This window comes from Arvicanthis niloticus, chromosome 7 (assembly GCF_011762505.2).
Source record: "Arvicanthis niloticus isolate mArvNil1 chromosome 7, mArvNil1.pat.X, whole genome shotgun sequence".
Classification (NCBI taxonomy): Eukaryota; Metazoa; Chordata; class Mammalia; order Rodentia; family Muridae; genus Arvicanthis; species Arvicanthis niloticus.
Window position 1 is genome coordinate 84,990,320 of NC_047664.1, and position 22,338 is coordinate 85,012,657.

Here is a 22,338-nt window from a genome sequence, read left to right on the forward strand (position 1 = left end):
CGAGACAGGGTTTCTTGGTTTAGTCCTGGCTGTCCTGGAACTCACTCTGTAGACCAGACTGGCCTCGAACTCAGAAATCCGCCTGCCTCTGCCTCCCAAGTGCTGGGATTAAAGGCATGCGCCACCACTGCACGGCCTTTTGTCTTTTTTTTAAACTTCAGATTTTATTCCACCCCACCGTCCACCAGGTCCACCTTGAACAGTTCCACATCCCATTCCTCTTCCCCATCCCCCTGGCTCCACAATGTCGTCCCCACTATCCAACACCCACCCAACTAGACCTCTAAGCCTCCAGTCTCTTGGGGGTTAGTTACATCTTCTCTGACTGAATCCAGACCTGGCAGTCTTCTGCGGTATATGTGGGTATGTGTGTTGGTGGCCTCATATCGGCTGGTGTATGCTGTCTGGTTGGTGGTCCAGTGCTTGAGAGATCTCGGGGATTCAGGCTAATTGAGACTGCTGGTCCTCCTACAGAGTCACTCTCCTCCCCAGCTCCTTCCAGACGTTCCCTAATTCAACCACAGGGGTCATTAACTTCTCCATTGATTAGATGCAAATATCTGCATCTGACTCTTTCAGCTGCTTGTTGGGTCTTTGAGAGGGCAGTCATGATAGGTCCATTTTTGTGAGTGCTCCATAGCCTCAGTAATAGTGTCAGGCCTTGGGACCTCCCCTTTGCTGTAATCCACTCTCTCTCACTGGACCTTCTTTTCCTCAGGTTCCTCTCCATTTCCATTCCTGCAGTTCTTTCAGACAGGAACAATTATAGGTCAGAGTTTTGACTGTGGGATGCCAACCCCCTCCCTCATTTGATGCTGTCTTCCTGCTAGAAGTGGTCTCTATAAATTCCCTCTCCCTACTATTGGGCATTTCATCTAAGGTCTTTTTTGGTTGAAGGCCATTAAAGTTGTTTCCAGTTTCTGTCTTTTATAAAGCCATTGGTAAGATAGAGAGTTATTGGGTATATGGGGTCTTGAGGTAGATCAATTCCCAATTTTTTTGAGGAACGATTACATTGATTTCCATAGTAGCCACTATGTATGCATGTACAAGTATCTGCTCCCACCAGTAATGGAGCATGTTCCCCTTGCTCCACATCCTATCCAGCATGAGCTTTCACTTGTGTTGTTGATTTTAACCATTCTGACAAGAGTAAGATAGACTCTCAAAAGTAGGTTTTATTTTCATTTCCCTGATGACTAAGGATGTTGAACATTTTTAAAGTGTTTCTCAGCTATTTAAAATTCCTCTACTGAGAATTCCTTTTAGATCTGTCCCCCATTTTTAATTGGATTATTTGGTTTTTGTGATATCTACCCTTTTGAATTCTTTATATTTATTTGGGCATAGATCTCTAACAGATGTAGAGTTGGAAAAAATATTTTCCCATTCCCTAACCTGCCTCTTTGTCTGATTCATGGTCTTCTTTGCCCTATGGAAGCTTTCCAGTTTCATTAGGTGCCATTTATTTATTGCTGATTTTAGTGCCTATGCTATGGGTGTTCTGTTAAGAATCATTTAATGTGCCAATACGTTCAAGATTATTCCAATATTCCCCACTTTCTATTTTATCAGGTTCAGTGTATCTGGTTCTGTGTTGAGATCGTTGACTTGAGTTTTGTAAGGGGTGAAAAGCACGACTATGTTTGCATTCTTCTACATGAAGACATTTGATATGACCAGCAGAATTTGTTAAAGATGTTGTCTTTTTCCAGCTTGTATTTCTGTCTTCTTTATCAAAAATCAGGTGTCCATATGTGTTTAGATTTATCTATGGGTGTTCAATTCAATTCCATTGATCAACCTATTTGATTTTACACCAATACCATGTGATGTTATTACTATAGCTCTATAGTAAACCTGAATTCAGAGATACCTCTAGCAATTCTCTTATTGTTCAGGACTGTTTTGGCTATCCCGGAATTTTAATTTTTCCATATGAAGTTGAGAATTGCTCTTTCAAGCTCTACAAAGAATTTTATTGGAATTTTGATATGCATTGTGTTTAATCTGTAGATTGCTCTTGGTAAGATGGCTGATTTTATAATGTTACTCCTACCGTCCATGAGCATGGGGTATCTTTCCATTTTCTGATGTCTCCTTTAGTTTCTTTCTTCAAATACTTGAAGTTGTTGTATTACACATCATTCACTTGCTTGGTAAGACTTGCAACAAAATAGTTTGTATTCTTCGAGGTTGTTTTGAAAGGTTTTATTTTCCTAATTTCTTTCTTAATCTGTTTGTCATTTGTATATAGTATAGCTAGGCTGTGTGTGTGTGTGTGTGTGTGTGTGTGTGTGTGTGTGTGTGTGTCTGTGTGTGAATTCTGTATGCAGCCACTTTGCCAAAAGTGTTATCCAGCTGTAAGAGTTCCCTAGTGAAACTTTTTGAGACACTTATGTATACTATCATATCATCTGCACATAATGATACTTTAACTTCATCCTTCACAATTTTTAATTCCCTTGATCTACTCCAACTGTCACATTACTCTACCTAAAATTTCAAGTACGATTTTGAATCAATACCGAGAGAGTGAACAGCCTTGTCGTGTTTATGATTTTAGTGGGAATCCTTTGAGTTTCACCCAATTTAATTTGATGTTGGCTATAGGCTTTCTCTAAGTTGCCATTATTATGTTTAGGTGTGTCCCTTGTATAACTTTATCTTTCCAAAACTTTTTAACATGAAGGGGAGTTGGATTTTGTCAAGGATTTTTTTCAGCATCGAATGAAAGATCATGTGGCTTTGTTCTTTCAGTTTATTTCCATGGTGAACTGCAGTTACTGATTTTTGTATGTTGAAACATTCCTGAATTCTGGAATAAAATTTGCTTGATAATGATGACTAATCTTTCTGATATGATCTTGAATTCATTTCACAACTCTTTTATTGAGTATTTTATATCTACTTTCAAAAAATACTTTAACAAGAAGGAAAATTTGACTTCATATTTTTTCTTGTTCATGAGTTCAGACAATTAGCAGTCATAATTTTTATAGCTTCTAGAAGGTAAAACCTTATTTCATAATATAAATATTCTCTCACTACAACAACAAAACACAAAGCAACAGCAATAACAATAGAAAAAAAGAAAACTATAATTAGGTTTCTTTCCAGGCTTTACATTAAGTATAGTATAATAAGCAAGTGCTTCAGAAAATAGAGATCTGAGATGTATCATGCTGACATAGTTATTAGTTGTGGTACTCTGAGCAATTAACTCTCTTAATCTTGGTTTTCTTGAAAGTAAAATGAGAATCATAAAACTCTACACATAATCAAGTGTTAGACAGAATCTTTGTGTGCAGATGGACTGATGAAATCAATTGCATTGGGGTAAAAAACTGCCCTTATTATGATGCTTGTATTATTCCACTTACAATTTCCTTCATGGAGCTGAGTAAAATGTTCTCAGATATTTTGCAGAGAAATATCAGACTAAATTAAAGTGAGTGATACTTAGAGAAAGGCTCTCCCAGTTGTCCAGAGATGAGTACTCAACTTGATACTGACATGCTTAGTGCCAATGGTAAGTCATAAACATCACTAGAAAGGCTGTCAAATACCTCCAAATAAATCCTCCATTTTCTACAAATATGGCCACATAGAATGCAAAGTGCATGGAAATGCACGACTTCGACTAAATCTGTATTTCCACACTTCAGAATAAAGTAAATTTCATTCTTGCATTCCCTCCTCTGGCTGCACAGCTGATTAAAGATTAATTCTTTCTCTCAAAACAGGCTGTTTTGGCTTTTCCTGAATAGCCTCCTCCTCTTCCTCTTCCTCCTCCTCCTCACTTTGCCCTGGGGCTGTGGGAACTTGAAACCAAAAGTGCTGTTGGTGCCAGAACAGGTCAAAGATTTGCCTTCTACCCTGCTCTCTCAGTCAGTAATTCATAAGACTCTTAATCTTGGAGTCAGGAGTTTGAGCCCTATTTTGGGTGTCACTAATAATTGTTGGTTTGGGTTATTTTATTGGTTTCTTTTACCTAGCACCTTTCTCCTTCTCAGTCCCTTCCAACGTCTTAATATTATATAGGCAGGAAAGAATGTTAGAGGGGAAATGGGTATAAAACTCTTTAGACTATGTCTGGTTTTTAGGGGCATCAATTTCCTATGGTCGAGTCCAATTTTTGCTGTCAGGGTATCTACAATCAACAGTTCAGCAAAGTAGCAATTCAGCAATAGCAGCAAAACAGCAAATGCAGCCGCAGGAACCAGGAGCAGTAGGAATCAACAGTAGCAGAGACTAGTAGCAGGAGGGACAACAGCAGGGGAAACAGCAGCTGCCACCTCTCTCAGGGCTCTGACCTTGTTAAACCCTCTCCAGAGTTCCCACAATTCAGAATGTAAACTATCTTCATCTGGCAAAATTACAGCCCAACCAGAGCATGAGGTGAGTCACTAGTTAGTTGCTGTGGACAATCTAAAATAACTCCATATCCTAAAATTGGGATTGAAACAAAAAACTTAGTCACATGCCTGGGTTTTTTGTTATGTTATATTTTGTTTTATGAAACAAAAGTATCCTTCCAGGCTTACCAAATGAAAAGATACTATTAATTCGATACCAAAATTTTAGGTACATTGGAAATAGGTAAAAATCAAACTACTTATAAATGTTGCAAATGATTGCTAACAGTACCAAGAAGAAATTAAATAATTTAAAATGTTTAATTATTTTGAATTTAATATTTATCCAGCAATACAAATTTTCTTATAAGATATTCTTAATTCCCTTATGCAAAATCTATTATCTTAAACTCTCTCCTAAAAATCTGGATATGGGTTATACATCTGTAACTCCAGAGCTGGTAGCAGAAACAGGAGGACCATGGGATTTTAAGGCCAGCTAGCTGTGTGGAAGAGCAAACTTCAGGTCCAATAAGATGGAATATCTCTCAGTATAAGGTGGATATAATAGTGGAAGAAACCTAAAATCAATCTCTGGCTCTGTAAAGCAACACGCTACTACAGGCATACAAAGAAATATACCATAAACATACATGTACTCATGCACCTACATTTCCCATAGAACATACATGTACACACACACCTGTGCTTCCCATAGAACATACATGTACACATGCACCTGCGTTTCCCATAGAACATACATGTACACATGCACCTGCGCTTCCCATAGAACATACATATTTGAAGGCTGATGTTTGCCTTACTGATGCTTGTGAGTTGTGTATTGTTATTTTGTTGAGTTTAGTTTGTAGTTAGGAGAAGCATTCCAATTTCTGTTCCTTGTCAAAAGTTTGAACTAGAGTAAAAATTCACTAATAAGCACTCTTGAGTAGATTTGTGCCTTTTTTTTAAAAAAAGGAGAAGTTGTAAATTTTAGACATAGATTTATAGGTCTTCATCAAGGTATTTTAAATCTGGTACTAGTCAGTCAAAATAAAACTATTGTATAAATAAATCATGTAAGCATGTGCTTCTCTACCCCATATGTTAACACAAATGAGGACAGAAGCAAAATAATGAATATGAATGCTAGAAACCTTTACAATCGGGAAACACATAAGCCAAGTGAGAAGGCAAATGGATAGCCAGGAGGATGAGGGTTAGGAGGAGGAGGAGGAGAAGGAGGAGGAGGAGGAGGAGGAGGAGGAGGAGGAGGAGGAGGAGGAGGAGGAGGAGGAGGAGGAGGAGGAGGAGATGCAGGAAAAGTTGAAACAGCCTGTTTTGAGAGAAAGTGTTAATCTTGAGCCAACTCTGCAGCCAGAGAAGGGTCCTGAGATTAAAACATCACCATTAAGTTTTGTCAGTGATTGTATCACACATATTTGCCACTGATGCAGGTCATAATTATGATGAAATAATGTGGCATCCTATAGATTAGATAGGTCTGGGGCATTTTAAACAGACTGTATTTTCCTATGGAATGCATTCCCCTTATGTTAAACATATATTAAGTGACTGGGCTTTCCAAAATAGAGTTATTCCCCAAGACCAGAAATGTTTCGTAACTGTTGTACCAGAGGCAGTTCAGAGTTACGAGGATTACCATGGAGGAAAATGGAAGATGAGAATAGAACAAATGAGAAAACAAAATAGAACAAGGGAATGAACATTATTAAAAATCAATTGCTTGATAAAAGATGATATTCTGGCCTACATGAACGGTTTCTATTTGTTGACACTGTTATACTACAATGTTCCTTGGCAGTTTTAAGACCTTGGGACAAATGTGAAGATCCTGAGGAAGTCCCACTTCATTCACTAAGATTGTACAAGATTCTGGGGAAATTTTTATAGATTTCTTGCAAAGATTGTTTTTAGCTATAAACAAAGCCATATCAGACCCTGGTGCCAAACAAGTGTTGATAGAGAACTTGATGTTTGAGAATGAGAATATCAAGTGCAAAAGTGTTATTAGACTGTTAAAGGTACAGGCAGTGCCAATGAGTGTGTGACTAAGGAACTCAACTGACATTGGCTCTCATGAGTATTATGCACATACAATAGAAAACACTATAGCTAGAGGTCTCAGTTACCAAAATGCTTGGTTCTTTAATGGTAGTGAATTCAGTCATTTACAAAAGAAATTACAATTAAGCCACTAATAATGTCAGATCTCAAAATGTCCAATGCAGTGACTGAGTAATATGGTATGTTTTGACAGAAAAGGAAACAAGCCACTTCTGGTGGCAGTACGTTCTCAGAAAGAATATCTAGGTTTCCTATGGTTTGCAGGTCTGTGGCAAGGGCTGTCATTGGATAAGTGCAGCTCTGAGATGGACATACAAGTTAATCTCTTGTTTTGTTAAACATATTCACATGACAGCTATTTTTTTTTAAAGAAACCAAAATTCTCACTATTTTTTTTATCTTAAGCAACTATTACACACATTTACTGAGAAATTTTAAACAGAGATATTATCAATGAACTACACATATTTCACATTAGGGGTCAAGGTTCTGCTCAATCACAATCTTTCTTTGCCAAAGCATTCAAAACCTTTCTAGTTTTTTAAATCTCCACAAGAAACCCCCTTAGTGAAAAACATGAAAGTTTTATATGTTGATCACTGCGACATATGCCCATTTCTTTTTCCTTTTTCTGATTAGTTTACCAGTACCACAGCCACAGAATTCTTCAAGAAACAGAAATCCAATTAAGCCAAAACAGGTGTCTTAGTTATAATTTTTATTTCTGTGATCAAGATCAAGACAAAATTCAATGATAAGAATTCACCTATTTCATCTTTCCAGATTAACATTCCAGGAACTGGAACAGAGACCATGGGGAGAAATGCAGTGCTTTCCAAGTAATCCTCAAGCTTGCAGCATCCAGGACAAAGAGCCCACAGAAATCTGGGCTCTTGCATATAAGCTTATATTTTTCAAAACCTAGTTTAATAAGGGTGCCTAAATGCTTTAACCTCCCTTCTAGCCCACTACACACCAGAGGTAGTAGAAAGAAAGGTTAGTAGGGCAGAGAAGAATGTAGACCTATTTAGAAATAGTTCTTTAGGGTGAATCTAATCTGTGTTGTCAGGATATCAGCAGTTCAGTTCATACAAATCAGCACTGGTATCCCAATCCATTCACAAACACCATTCATGAATCAGCGGATACAGTTCAATCCAGAAGAAATCACGAGGCTCTGACAATTGGCCTGAGTCTGCTGAAGTGGCAGCAAACCATGGGAACACTCAAAAAGTACTTTGGTGTGTATCTTTCTACAAAGTCACAAAATGATGACCAGCAAAGAGTGACAAACCAAACCAATACCACACAGTGTCATCCACAGTCTGCTGTGTTCTATTTATATCCTTTCTAAACATCACGTGTTCTCTCAGGCTACTGCACTAGCAAATTACATGACCCTTTTCCAGGCTTTCAAAAAATACCACATGTCTGTTCTCAGCAAAGCATCCTCCCATGTGTCTTCTTCAGCATAAGAATTCTCCTATAAGACTCTTGTCCATGCAAAATCTGGTGGCAGTATTTCACTAATGAGTTTTCCTCTTCCAAGATCACTTTAGCTTCTGTTAAGTTGGCATACCACCTGCCAGAAAAGTCACTACCTGTTGAGTCAGGCGCTATTTTATGATTTGAAACTATTTCACTACACTTGATTCCCATGCTAAAGCAATTAACCAACTCTATCTAAATGAATAATGTTTGCTCAGACCTCTAGATCTTTAAATTGACTTCTCTGAGCAAAAATTGGCATATGCTCATGCCTTCTTTCCTTCCAGAGTGTTTTCTAACCCTCTTCACTTACTAAAATTCATTTCACAATTCTAGGAAGTTTTGACTTGAAGCACAGCTATCATTTGCAAAATAATAGGAGGAGATATGTTATAAATTGCCAGGTAATAGTATTGAGGTCCCAGGTATGTAGGCTAAGGTTTTCCCAATAATGTATTTCAAAGAATAACGGATTACAAGAATTTAGTCACAGAACAAAAAGATAATTAAGAAGATGCATTTAACACCAAATACACTGGTCATTGCAATGGAAGGTAGACAGGTTACAGAAAATAAGATAAACTCTACTATGCATTTGTAATATTGTCCATTGATTATTTATTTATTTATTCATTTATTTTTAGATTTAGGTTTGTGGAGTTAGGAAGAGATCTATAATACATTCAAAACATTTTACTTGGTAGGTGAAAGAGTGTTAGACTATATACGAAAAGAAAGCATTAAATATCTATTAATGGTGATAAAGGCACGCTCTGAATCTGAAACATAATTTTTATGCCCCTAGAGATAGACTTATAGGAAATTGCAATCTACCATGTGGGTACTCACAATGAAACATGAGTCACCTGAAAGAACAATGTAGACTTTTAGCCTCTGAAGTATATCACTCTACTCCTGATATGAGAACTATTTAAAAGTAGAACGCCACCTGAGTGATGAGTAGTTGTAACAAAGACATGATTAATAATCCAATAATTCCTTTATAAGACGATCATAAATGTTTTATATTGGGGTTTAAATTAAGTTTATATAAGGTTGAATTTTTGACATGGATATGAGAACATCTAATATTAATAATACTCAATAAAGACACTTGAAGCCATCCTACACCCAGAGACAGCCTGACTCAGGGGAGGTCTGTCATAACCAGGCTCACAGAGACACATCATCCTTCTGGTTTGCAATTCTGTCCGGGGCAGATCTAGTGTTCCAGACTCCCTCCCACACCCAGAGACAGCCTGACTCCCAGGATGTCTGTCATAGCCAGGCTCACTGGTGAGGCTGCACACTCCTCCAATACCTGGCCTAACTGGGACCTCTGTGGAACCCATCAGACACAGAGCTGATTTGCCCTGCCTGAGTCACATCTTACTTCCTGACTGCAACTCCAGACCTAAAGAAAGAGCTTGCCAAAAACATACAAGAAGCCTACAGAACACCAAATATATTGACCAGAACAGAAATTCCTCGAGTCACATAATAATCAAAACTCTAAATAGACAGAACAAAAAAAAATACTAAAACCAACAAAGAAAAAATGACCAAGTAATATATAAAGGCAGACCTATCAGAATAACATAAGATCTTAGACAGATGTCATGCAGGCTCTAAGATAACACAAATCTCAGCTGAGGTTAATATATCCATCAAAACTCTCAATATACTTAGATGGAGAAACCAAGATATCTTTTGACAAAACCAAATTTAAACAATATCTTTTCATTAATTCATCCCTACAGAGAATAATAGAAGAAAAACTCCAACAAAAGGAGAGAAACTACACCTAAGAAAACCAGGAAATTAATCATCTCACGACAAAATAAGAGAACCACACAAACATAATCCTACCTCTAATGACCAAAAGTAACAGGAATCAATAATCATTGGTCTTTAATATCTCTCAACATCAATGGACTCAATTACCCAATAAGAAGACATAGACTAATTGGATTCTTAAAGAGGACCCAGCATTTGCTGCATACAGGAAACACACCTCAGTGACAAAGATAGACACTACCTCAAAATAAAAGGCTGGAAAACATTTTCCAAGCAAATAGTCCCAAGAAACAAGCTGGAGTAAGCATTCTAATATCCAATAAAATAGACTTTCATCAAAAAATTATCAAAAGAGTTGAGGAAGGACACTTCATATACATCAAAGGAAAAATCCACCAAGATGAACTCTCAATTATGAACATCTATATGCAATGGTACCCACATTTGTAAAAGAAATGTTACAAATCTCTAAACACTTATTAAACTTACACAATAATAATGAAAGGCTTCAATACCTCACTCTCACCAATGGACCTATCATGAAAACAGAAACTAAACAGTGACAAAGTGAAACTAATACAAGTTATGAACCAAATGGATTTAATAGATATCTACAGAACATTTCACCATAAAATAAAAGAATATACTTTCCTCTTATCACCTCATGGTACCTTCTCAAAAGTCAACCATATACTCAGACACAAAACAAACCTCAATGTATACAAGAAAATTGAAATAATCTCATGTATTCTCCCAGATCACCACAGACTAAGGCGGGTCTTCAATAACTGCAAAAACAGAAAGTCTGCTCCTACTCATGGAACCTTAACAACTCTACTCAATGAAAACTTGGTCAGGGAAGAAGTAAATTAAGAAAATAAAGACTATGTAAAATTTAACAAAAAGGAAGGCTAAGCATACCTAAACTTATGGGGCACAATAAAAGCAGTGCTAAGAGGATAATTTACTGCACTAAGTGCCTTCATAAAGAAATTGGAGAGATCCAACACTAGCAACTTTACAGCACATCTAAAAATTTCAGAGGAAAAAGAAGCAAAAACTCAAGAGGATTAAATGGCAGGAAATAGTTAAACTCATGGCTGAAATTAACCAATTAGAAACTAAAAGAACTATATAAACAATCAACAAAACTATCGCTATTTGTGGATGATATGATAGTATACATAAGCAACCCAAGAAATTCTACCAGAGAACTCCTACTCTTGACAAACTTTAGCAAAGAAGCTGGATATAATATTAACTCAAGCAAATGATTAGTTTTCCACTACACAAATGATAAATTGGCTGAAAAAGAAACTAGGGAAACAATACCATTCATAATAATTGCAACTAATATAAAATATCCTTGTGTAACTCTAACCAAGCAAGTAAAAGACCTGTATGACAAGAACTTCAGGTTTCTTTTATTTTTTATTTTTTTATTTTTTTGGTTTTTTCGAGACAGGGACACTTCCCCATTGCTGGGTAGGATTGCAAGCTGGTAAAAACACTTTGGAAATCAATCTGGTGGTTTATCTGAAAACTGGAAATAGTTCTACCTGAAGCTACACCATTTCTGGACATATACTCAAAACTTTCTGGGCATATACTCAAAAGATGTTCCACCATCTCACAAGAACACATGCACCACTATGTTCATAATAGTCTTATTTACAATAGCCGGAAACTGGAAACAACCCAGATGTCCCTCAACAGAAGAATAAATACAGAAAACATGGTACATTTATATAATGCGATACTTCTCAGTTATTAAAAATGACGACTTTATAAATTTTGCAGATAAATGGATGGAACTAGAAAATATTCTCTGTGAGGTAACCCAGACCAAAGTACATGGCATGTCCTCTCTGATAAATGGATATTAACACAAAAGCTCTGAATATCCACAATACAACTAGCAGACCATATGAAGCTTAACAAGAAGGAAGGCCAAAGTATGGAAAGCTTCAGTCCCTCTTAGAAGGGGAAACAAAATAATTATGGGAGGCAGAGGCAGGGAAGAACCTGAGTGGGAGAAGGGAAGGTGATGAAAAAATTAGAGGCAGGATCTGTTATGGAAAGGAACAGGATAGAAGTCCAGAGGGCCAGTAGAATGAATAGAAATATTTAGCAGTGGCGGGAGGGGGAGACCACTAGAAAGTCCCAGACACCAGGGATGCAAAAGGCTCCCAGGACTCAATGGAGATGACATTGGCCAAAAACCTGAAGAGACCACCTCCAGTGGATAGAAACGGCTCCCAGTTGAGGGATGTGGTTATCTACTGATCTCAAAATTTTTAACCCAGAATTGTTCCTGTCTAAAAGAAATGCAGGCACAAAAATGGAGCAGAGACTGAAGAACAGACCTTCCAGAGTCCACCCCATAATGGGATCCATCCCATCCACAGACACCAAACCCCGAAACTATTGCTGATGCCAAGAAGTGCTTGCAGACAGGATGCCTTCTGAGAGGCTCTGCCAGCACCTAAGAGAGAGCAGATACAGCCAACCATCAGACTGAGCCTGGAGATGCCAATGGAAGAGCTAGGTGAAGGACTGGAGAAGGTGAAGGGGATTTCCACCCATAGGAAGAACAACAATATCAAGTATCAACTAACCTGACCACCCAGAGCTCCCAGGTAGTAAACCACCAACCAGAATATACATGGATGGTTCCATGGCTCCTGCTACACATGTAGCAGAGGATTGCCTTATCTGGGATCAATGGGAGGGGAGGTGCTTGGTAATGTGGAGTCCTGTTGCCCCAGAGAAGGGGGATGTTAGAGGTATAAGGCAGAAATGAGTAGGTGGTTGGGGGAGCACCCTCTTAAAGGCAAAGAAGTGTGAGGATGGGGTGGGATTTGAGGAAGGGAGACCAGGAAGGGGGTCTTTTGAAACATTTGAAATGTAAATAAATAAAATAATTAATAATAAAAAACAACAAGAAGAAGACATTTGGAATGCCAACAAATGTGAGAAGGAACTCAAAATGCCTTTGGCCTTCCTCAATTTCGAGAGACTAGTGAGGGTAAATGTTCACACATTTCTAAAAGTTTTCTAAAAATAATTTAAAATGTTTGTTTTCTCTAGTCTTGAATATGCTTGCCTATGAAGAAGGCTTCTCTGCTGAACTGTAAGCTCATAGCTCTGTAATCAAGGGATTTCTAACAATAAACATTAACCTTGTCCTGTAAATTGTATCCACATGACCATCTGTCTTCAGTCCTCTGGTTTCCACTTTCAGTTGTTTAAACATTATCAGAAGAGGTGACTTGGACAATCTCTCACAGGTTTCCAAAAGGAATAGACCTTAGAGTCAAAAGATTAAATAGCAATGTGTCTAATCAAAGAAGCTGAAAGCTTTAGGCAATTTTTGTGACAATTAACCATTTTTTTATACTACCATTTGAAGATTTTAGGAACAATGGAAATTCTGTACAATAGGCTACATTCTCAAATAAGTTTAAATACTTATTTTCTGAAGTGAATTTCGCAATCACCATGTAATGTATTAGAAATGCTCAAGTAAAAATAATTACTTTTATTGGATTTTTTTAACTGCTAAGGTGGTAGCATTCTGACAAGGAGAGGCATTTAACATACGAGAAAATATCAAAGCTTAGCGTACGGCATATTGATATCATTGCCCATAAGAATTTGGATGAAATCTACTCACCAGGCTTCAACTAACCCACACATTAAAGCGATAACTTGCACCAAAAAAAAAAAAAAAAAATACACTCTTCTGTCATATGCTTCTAACACCCTGAATTTTTTTTCACATTATGTACAGGATTTTAAAGTAACTTTTGACTGGTGTTATAGCAAATGACCCTGAAGTTAGTAAACAAAGGTTATAGAAGATTGGTATCTTAATATTATGTAAGACACCTACCATGGGATATAATGGTCTAAAACAAGTTTGCCACCAAGGCAAGTTCATTCATGAAAACTCTCTGGGAAAGTCTAATTATTTGTGTACCCAGGCTGCTGATAGTTCAGTTCTTTGAAGTGGCAGGAAACGGCCTCATTTCCCTTGTTGAGTACAATCTAGGAGCGATTTGTAGAGTCTGGAGTGTGTTTATTCTTGGAGGGCTATTTTCTACCTCTTCAAAGCTGGAGTGAGGTATTGAGGGTCTTGTGTTGTCTTTCATTTCAGCATTTCTCAATAGCTTTCTGCTTATCTCTTTTATTTGTAATTTTTTTCTTTTTATTACATTTTATCTATCCTGGTAGGGTCAGGCATGCTGTAGAGGGCTTGTAGAAGTCAGGGAAGAACTGCAGAAATCAGTACTCTCACTAAACTAAGAGGATGCCAAGGACAAGTGTGAGAGGATGTTTTTTTAATCCAGGAGGCCATTTTGCTTGACCATCTTTCACACTTAACAGACATGGAATTATTTCTAGACAGTCAAGTACAGGAAAACCTGTCCATTGCAAAATCCTCAGATTTACTGTGTTTATAATTCACAGATTACAAAGATTGGGCTATTGGAAAATTTGAGGTCAATAAATAATATTTTACCAAATGTTTATTTTGAACTTTAATCTGAGGATCTAGTTCAATTAAGAAAAAATATTGTAATCTGTGCTTCTAATAATTAGTTAACAGTTTCAACTTGATAAATACTGTATTTTTATTTATTTTGAACTTTAGGTAAACTTATTAGTATTATATATTTCCTGATATATTGAATTTTTATAAAATGCTAATGAATCAAAAATGTTATATAATATTTTATGAATTTTAAATAGAACTTCCGGAAAGTTAAATAAGTATTTACCAAGTATTTTGCATATATATATATATATATATATATATATATATATATATATATAATGTTTATCTTTACTTTATATTTTATATGCATATATTTTTATTCTACAGACCTAATTTTATGCATAAGAATTAAGCATAATATTTAAAATCTTAAGCATAATATAATTCTATTTGAAATCTGTTTTCATATTGACTAGATTACATTAAATAAATTATATCAGCCCTGTGGGAGCATATTTTAGTTTGATAAAAATGTACACTTCTGTTAGCATCCTGAGCTAATGGTAATTATTGAAATTCTAAGTTTAATTGCTGAACCCAGCAATGAGGGTCAAAGTTGCTGTGTGCTGTCATTAGCCTCCAAAGCTCCCAAACGTCATGATCCATAAACACACTTGGGGAGCATCACACATATCCTTCAGGTTCTAGTTATCTATTACTATAATTGCTTCCTAGTCAGGTCTTCAATGAAAATTTAGTTATAGGTGAAATGGAGAAATAAACATAATAAAGAAATTATTTCCCTTGCAAAGATTCTTCTAATGAACATAGAAGAAAACAATTGTAAGTTTAACAAGTGAGAAAAATTGATTTTATCTGAATGTATTGTTGATATTGAAGTTAATGCCTAGGGATCTGCTCTAAATCTTGCACTGTGCAGAGACTGCTCAGATTTATGCTTTGGACTTGGGTGGTGCTTGCTCTTACCTTTCTTCTATTATTTTTCCACATGGGCTACTTTATTGATAAATCAAAAGAAAAGGGATCAAATAGCTAAAACAGAAAAGCAATAAAATGCACACTCCAGGGTTGTAGCCAATCTAATTAATTTTTCATTACGTTCTTATGTATTAACAACGAATCAATTTGAGATTATGTTTACAGAGTTATAAAAGGAGAGGAGTCTGGACCCTCAATTTGTTGTCTATGCTGTGCAAATTAGTCAGTTAAATGATCCCCAAGGATATCATAAAGTATATGAATAGGTAGCTGTAAGAACCTTTATGTTTAATTACAGACCAAGTCATCTACACTCCCTGCACACATCAACTCTGAGAGAAGTGTGAAATTGTGGAATCATATAAATGAATTCCTATATTAGTCCTTTTTCTTTTCCTTTTCATTGACATATTTTACCTAAAATGTCCTTAGAGAACCATTTTAGCAATAGGGGGTTTTGACCACAAAAATTACTATCCTTCAATGTAAAGAGTTCTTACCAAAATGAAAGGTGATATTAAGATTAATGGTTTTTATCCTATAAAAATTCTCAATTATAGGTATATAATTAATCACTCCAAAAAATAGAATTGCCTGAAATAAGCATAAAGCATATTAAAGTTCATAAAAGTGAAAAGCATGGCAAACAAACGGCATTTTTTGAAATAGAATTCTCAGTATGTTAAAGAAAAGCATAATGTTGTGTATAGATAGAAGTCTAGTAGCAAACTGTCATCACAAGGTTTAAGGTGCATTGATACACTGAGAAACCAAAATTCTGGGAGTTTTAAGAAACTAAGGAGAGTATCTAGCAACCTTTAGAGTCATCTTTTAATTTTATCTATTTAAGATGTCTTCAATATTCCTACAGGTTATCTTCCTTTACCTGTATGTACAATGCTCACTACTTACCTGAGTTTTAGACCCTTCCTAGCAACCATACCTAAATGCAGTTATGATTAAAGCAGAATCTACTATTATATCATATTACACACACAGTGCCGTTAAAGTTATTTCAGAGTCTATAAAAATGCATTCTTCTCATCTGTGTCCACAACTGTGTAACTTTCCTACAACTTTGGAAAAGGACTCATGGCCTCAGAGAAGGTTTGCAGATGCCCCCCCACCCGCATCTCAGCTTACGTTGATTTAAGAGAATGTTGTGCTCACTTGCCTGAGAGCTTCCTTTCTCTCTCCCTCACTCTGGCGCTCACTCAGTCACTCATTCCCCTGTTCCTATCCCATTTAACTGTTCTGGTTAACGTCATATTTTCCTTACTATTATCATAATATTATAAACGAGAGGAGAAAGTCAGAGCTTTTTATTTTGAAATACCAACTCAATTTTTCACAGTTATAAAGAGCAACTCTCAAATTCATTTAGAATAACAAAAAACCCGGGATAGCAAAAACTATTTTCAACAATAAAAGATCTTCGGAGGGAGTCACAATCCCTGACCTCAAGCTATACCACAAAGCAGTAGTGATAAAAACTACATGGTACAGAGATAGGCAATTTTGAATATTGAAATTCCAACTGTTGATCTATAAAGCATTAAAAATGCTGAAATATGCAAGTTTGTGTGTGTGTGTTTGTGTGTGTGGTGTTTGTATGTGTGTGTGTATGTGTATGTGTTACTCAGGCTAACTAAAACATAATTTACACATTTTAAAAATCACTTTCTTAGGAAGAGGTCCAATAATCTGGACAAACATACTGAGTTACTGAACTGACACTATGACCACATTAATATGTAGTATTCTTAAATTTTCCTGAATAAGTCTATGACTATCACTATCCTAGGCAAAGATCCTTTACCTCCTAGTTTTTGAAATTCTTAATGTAATTTCTATTCTTTCTTCTTTGTCTTTTTCAGAATAAGCCTTAAGTAGAAAAACACATTATCCTTTCTGTGTTATCTCTTTGCCTTACAATGACTGATTTTGAAATTTAGGTCATATTTCTCATCATATTTAATAAAAAGTTTATAATATCAATTTTCAGAAAGATTCATTGTATATGAACCCACTTGTATTCAATGGGTGACGGATATTAGTGATGCTTTAAAATGTTAACCTGTTTCTAACGTTACTGTACTATACATTTTCCCATCAAGATATTCAGGATTTCTCAACAAACACCAAAAGTAGCAAGTAAAATTTAAAAACCAAGTCTTTTTTGTTTGTTTGCACATAAAGAAGAGGTACACAATTTAACTTCACATTTTCTTTACTATTGTCATATTATAAACAAGGGGAGAAAGTCGGAGCTTTTAATTTTAAATATTTATATTTCAGCTGTTGATCTATGAGGTATGGAGAAAGCTGAAAGAAACAAATAAGCTCTCTAAGCCTGTCTCATCAAATGTAAAACATAAGTCATGTTGCTTCTTACTATACTTGTTTGGTTCACTAGAGGCCAAACTGTAAGAGAAGCAAAACAACATTAACTGTAAAAACTAGAGTCATTGTATGCGGGAATCAGTCTATGCACCATTATGAGTAAACCATTCTCAGAAAAGGGGAATCTGTCAATAAGTGGAAATGTCACCACAGGTGAAGGTTTCCCTGACATTTTAAGTATTACTAGTTAATGAGACAAAGTATATGCAGCCAAGCCAAAAATAATAGCAGGGTTGGAGAAGGTATTGAATACCTCAGTAGACAAAGGGACATTTTATGCAACTGGGAAAAATTTGGAATAACTTTAATATTCACCAAAATGTTGTGTGCCTAATTTGTGGTATTCAAAGGAATATTGTTTGTCATCAAAAATAAATTAACAAGAGCTGAATAATCTACATGAAAATATTAAAAATTCATTACTGGATTTGGAAAGTTCCAAATATATATAATACATAATAAGATTTATATTATCATTTTAGTAGCTTAAGTCATTACAAAAGTAGTAGAGAATACATGAGAAAACAGCCAGTGAAGTTTAGGCATAGTAAAATTTGAATTTTGGATAAAAAAAAATATATATACTTTTTAATTAGATGTTTTCCTTTTTGACATTAAAATAAAATTACACACCTGGCAAGTCCAGCAGTCATGTTGTCTGCCCTGTCTTTCCTGCACTCCATCTTCTGACCCACACCTCTAACCACAATCCCAGAGATCTGTAGTCACCAGGGACCACTAGATGAGGCTTTTACCCCAATTCATTGCCTGTCTGTCCCCTCTGGGCAAGCCCAGCAGTGGCAAGCTCCATCCTGCCTCTTCTGAACTCCATTTCCTGGGCCATAATTCTGCCTGTATCCCAGGAAGCCTGCAGCCATCCAGGACAAAGAAATGCGATTCCCAAGCCCCAAGCTTCTCCTGGCTGGATTCCCCAACAAGCCCAACAGGCATGAGGTCTGCTCTCCATGAATGACTCTTCAGTGTCTCTGAGACCCTATGAACCCTGCTTAGTTGATTCTGTGGGCCATGTTCTCCTGTTTTCCTCAACCTGTCTGGCTTTTACTATCCTTCCTCTGCCTCTTCTGTGGGATTCCCTGAATTCTTCCTAATGTTTGGCAGTAGGTCTCTACATCTGCTCCCAACAGCTGATGGAGGAAGCCTCTCTGATGGTGATTCAGCTAGACACTGATCTATGAGCATAGTAGAATATCATTAAGAATATTTCTTCATATGATTATTATTAAATTGTCTCTCCTTTTGGGTGAGTCATGATTGGTTGTGTCATAGGACCCTGTGCCTTCCAGCTTCCTATGTCAATGACCAGTCTCACTTGAGACCCTTGTCAGGAGAGGGAGCCCATGCTTAATATTGCCTGTATATCCTGGAACCAGAGGACGGGTTCAATTTCTTAATCTATGAGACAAATTTCACAAAGTTAGTCCTCACTTCTTTTCATTTTAGAAGAGCTGAATATGGGAGTGGGAGTCAAGAGATACATTTGCCTGTCTCTACTCAGAATCAGAAGATTGTGGCTCCGAGTCACAAATGTGCACTAAAATGACTTGGAAATTAAAAGTACATGGATGTCTGGGGACTAATGCAAGTGAGTCTAACTTAAATGCCCTGTAGTACGAAGCAGTCATTAGTGTACTTTAAAACTTATGAAGGCCAGGAGAGGTAGTTGAGTAGATAAAATCACTTCCTGCTGAAGATTGAGTTTGATTACTGAGTCCCAGATTAGGAGAGAAATAACTCTTCTGTATTCTCAACTCCATACATGTGCCATGGGACATGGACACTAATATACACACATGAATTTTACATGTACATATTTTAATAATAAATACAAATTAAAAAAACTTTGGAAGGTTTAATTAATATGGGACTAAAACATATCATACTAAAACTTGAGAAGTGTACGCACTTGGGTGGAATATAATATAAAACAAGATTTTTTTTTTTTTTGCCCTGTGGATATAGGAGCAATATGTTTAGAGAACAAAGTAAAAGAATTCTCAAACCAAATTGGCTATTTAGCATTGGCTTATTTAAAGTGATGGTAAAGCAGAAGTTAGGGGTTTGCCACCTTTATGTTGGCAGTACTGAGAAAATCCATTGCACTGAAGTAAATAATAAACATATATGTACATATATCTATACATCTATATACATACTGTGTATACATTAATTTATAATATATTACATATATATAATATATATATACATATAATATGTATATGCAGTAAACTCTAAAGACAATCCATGAAATACTAAGAAGCAGCAGGAAGATCCAACTTCAACACTTCAAGGATGAGTTGGCAGTTTTTCAGATCTGGGCATGCAAATGCATCTGTGTTTCCTAGCAACCACTGTCTTTACCACAATGAGAGAGATTTAAAGCAGTCACATTTTATTTCTACGTGCGTAATGTGAGCTCTGGTTTATGGCCCTCTTTCCTCTAGCCCCATAATTAAATGACTAAATCCCATCCATGGCATTATCTACAGAACATGATTGGAGAAAGATTACCCATTAGAGAGAGGGGGTATTGCTGTTATAGCTTTTGAGACCTATAACCACCCACTCTCTTAGGAACCCTATTATGGTTGAGCATTCGTGTTATTGGCATTGCAACTCAGTTCCCATATATCACAGTGTAAAGTCCATTTACTGTCAATCCTTATTTCTCAGTGTCTTCTAATAACTTATTCATTTGTGTGTTTCACTTCATAAGAAGTGATGTGTTTCAGAAGCTCCATCGCTGCCAGTGCCTATAGAGCTGCTTCTTATAGCACAATAAACTGTTTCACCCTTCCAAGAGAGTCCACACACTTGCTGTTGCACCTTAGATTTCAGCCAGTGCTTCATCAGACCTCTTCACAATGATTCATGACATTCAGATATTCACCCTCGGTTCAAGCGAGCAGCAATACTATAAGCAATCACTTCCAAGTAGACACAGACTAGGAAAGAACAATCATAAATCAGGGTAAACAGACTATGTGATCAGATGACTTACATATTTATTTATTTTAATTAAAAACAACTACATTAATAGTTTGGGTCTGTGCATTTAAGTTCCTCTCTTGAGAAACAAAGAGCTGACCAAGCTTACCAGGTAAGCATACGTAATACGCAATGACAATGTGCTCATCAAATACATTTACTTGACAGAATAGCTTTAAGTGTCCAGTGAGCCTTCATTTTCTTTCCTTCCCTCATGCTTGCCTAAGTATAAGACTTCCCCCCTTTCCATGTTTAAATTCATTTCCTTGACAACAAGCATTGCAAAGCCCTCAATGATTTCTCTGTGCCAAATGAATTTCTGTCACAAGGCTCAGATGAAATCTGTCTACTTCTGGTGACCAAATTGATCCAGCTGCAGCACAAGATGAAACAGATCATTCATCTAAGTTTGGCTATGCCAAAGGTTGTTCCCTCCTCCACAGCACAGTCGCTGAAAAGTGGGCAACTGACTTTATCTCACAGCCAGAGCTTAAGGCAGGTGAGTGTTTTCATTACCTGTGGACATCAATGGCTTTGGGACACAATTAATCAAGGTGGAATTGCTTCATTATTTTAATGGAGGTTTTCTCTTTCCTTTAGCTAGCATAAAAAAAAAAAGTCCAGGGCAAAGAAATTTTTCTCATTATTTCCGAATATAGGGAGTGAGGGGAATAAATGGAAATATAAAAAACCTGCAAAAGGGAGCCTGCTGTGCTATCTGAGGCTGCTCTCTTGGATCAGCAAAGAAGCCAGAGACACAGAAGCTCTGTGTAAGCAAGCAGGCAGGCAACATGGCTGCCAAGATTACATTCTGGTCTTCAGATGTGTTTTTATTGTTAGTATCTGGAGAAAAACATTTTTGTTTTCTGGCAAAGAAAATGGGAAAGTCTAGGTAGTTTTGCAATGATATAAAAATAAATGACTTTAGTGCTTAGAAATAGGATCAGATCTTTAAGTTGCTGATAACTGGTATGATTTGTAGACAGAAAAAAAAAATAGCATGAACATTGAGGGTGAGCACTTGTACATAGTCTTCATGTAAGAATCTATTTTTACTTAAACAGTGATTCTCAATCTGTACTATACATCAGAATAACCAACATCATGGATTGCCAGGCCCATTCACTGAAATATCTAAAAATTTTATAACAAAATAAAAATTACCATGAAGATTGAATAAAGAAGTAACTGGATTTGGAAGACCATTACAAAGGCTCCCATTTATTCAGTACATATTATACCATAAGGCATTAACTTATAGCTTAGACAAAATTAATTTAAGTCTTTACATGGCACTGCACAAAAAAAACTATTTAATATTATATAAATGAAAATAAAAAGAAATGTGTCAGATGCTATTGGACTGAAAGAATTCTAGTTTAAGGTTGGCGAGAATAATTTCCATCCCATGACATTTCCATACATTCTTCTATAAGGCCCTCTCAACTCGCCTATAACACCAATTCTATCTTGTGCTTTCCTGTATTCGGTTCCTGCATATACAAAAGTAAAATTCTATCTATTCAATGTCTAAATATTGTCAGTGAAGATCTACTTTTCTCTAGGAGAAAATCCTAAACTTCTAGAGAGTTCTTTCAAGTCAAAAGATATAAAAGTGTAAGCCCAAGAGTACTAAAGTGTGACTGGTGGATTTCTCAGTGAATGAGAGCACCCACCACTCACTGTTCCTCCAAAGGA

General features: G+C 36.4%; 1 long non-coding RNA gene across 1 annotated transcript; it reads left to right on the forward strand.

The window, feature by feature from the left end:
* Window positions 1-4,256: 4,256 nt before the first annotated feature.
* On the forward strand, window positions 4,257-12,916 carry LOC143442985 (uncharacterized). Its single transcript, XR_013111615.1, has 3 exons — window positions 4,257-4,401; window positions 12,057-12,370; window positions 12,822-12,916. It is a non-coding gene; the product is annotated as an uncharacterized LOC143442985 (long non-coding RNA).
* The last annotated feature ends 9,422 nt before the right edge of the window (window positions 12,917-22,338 follow it).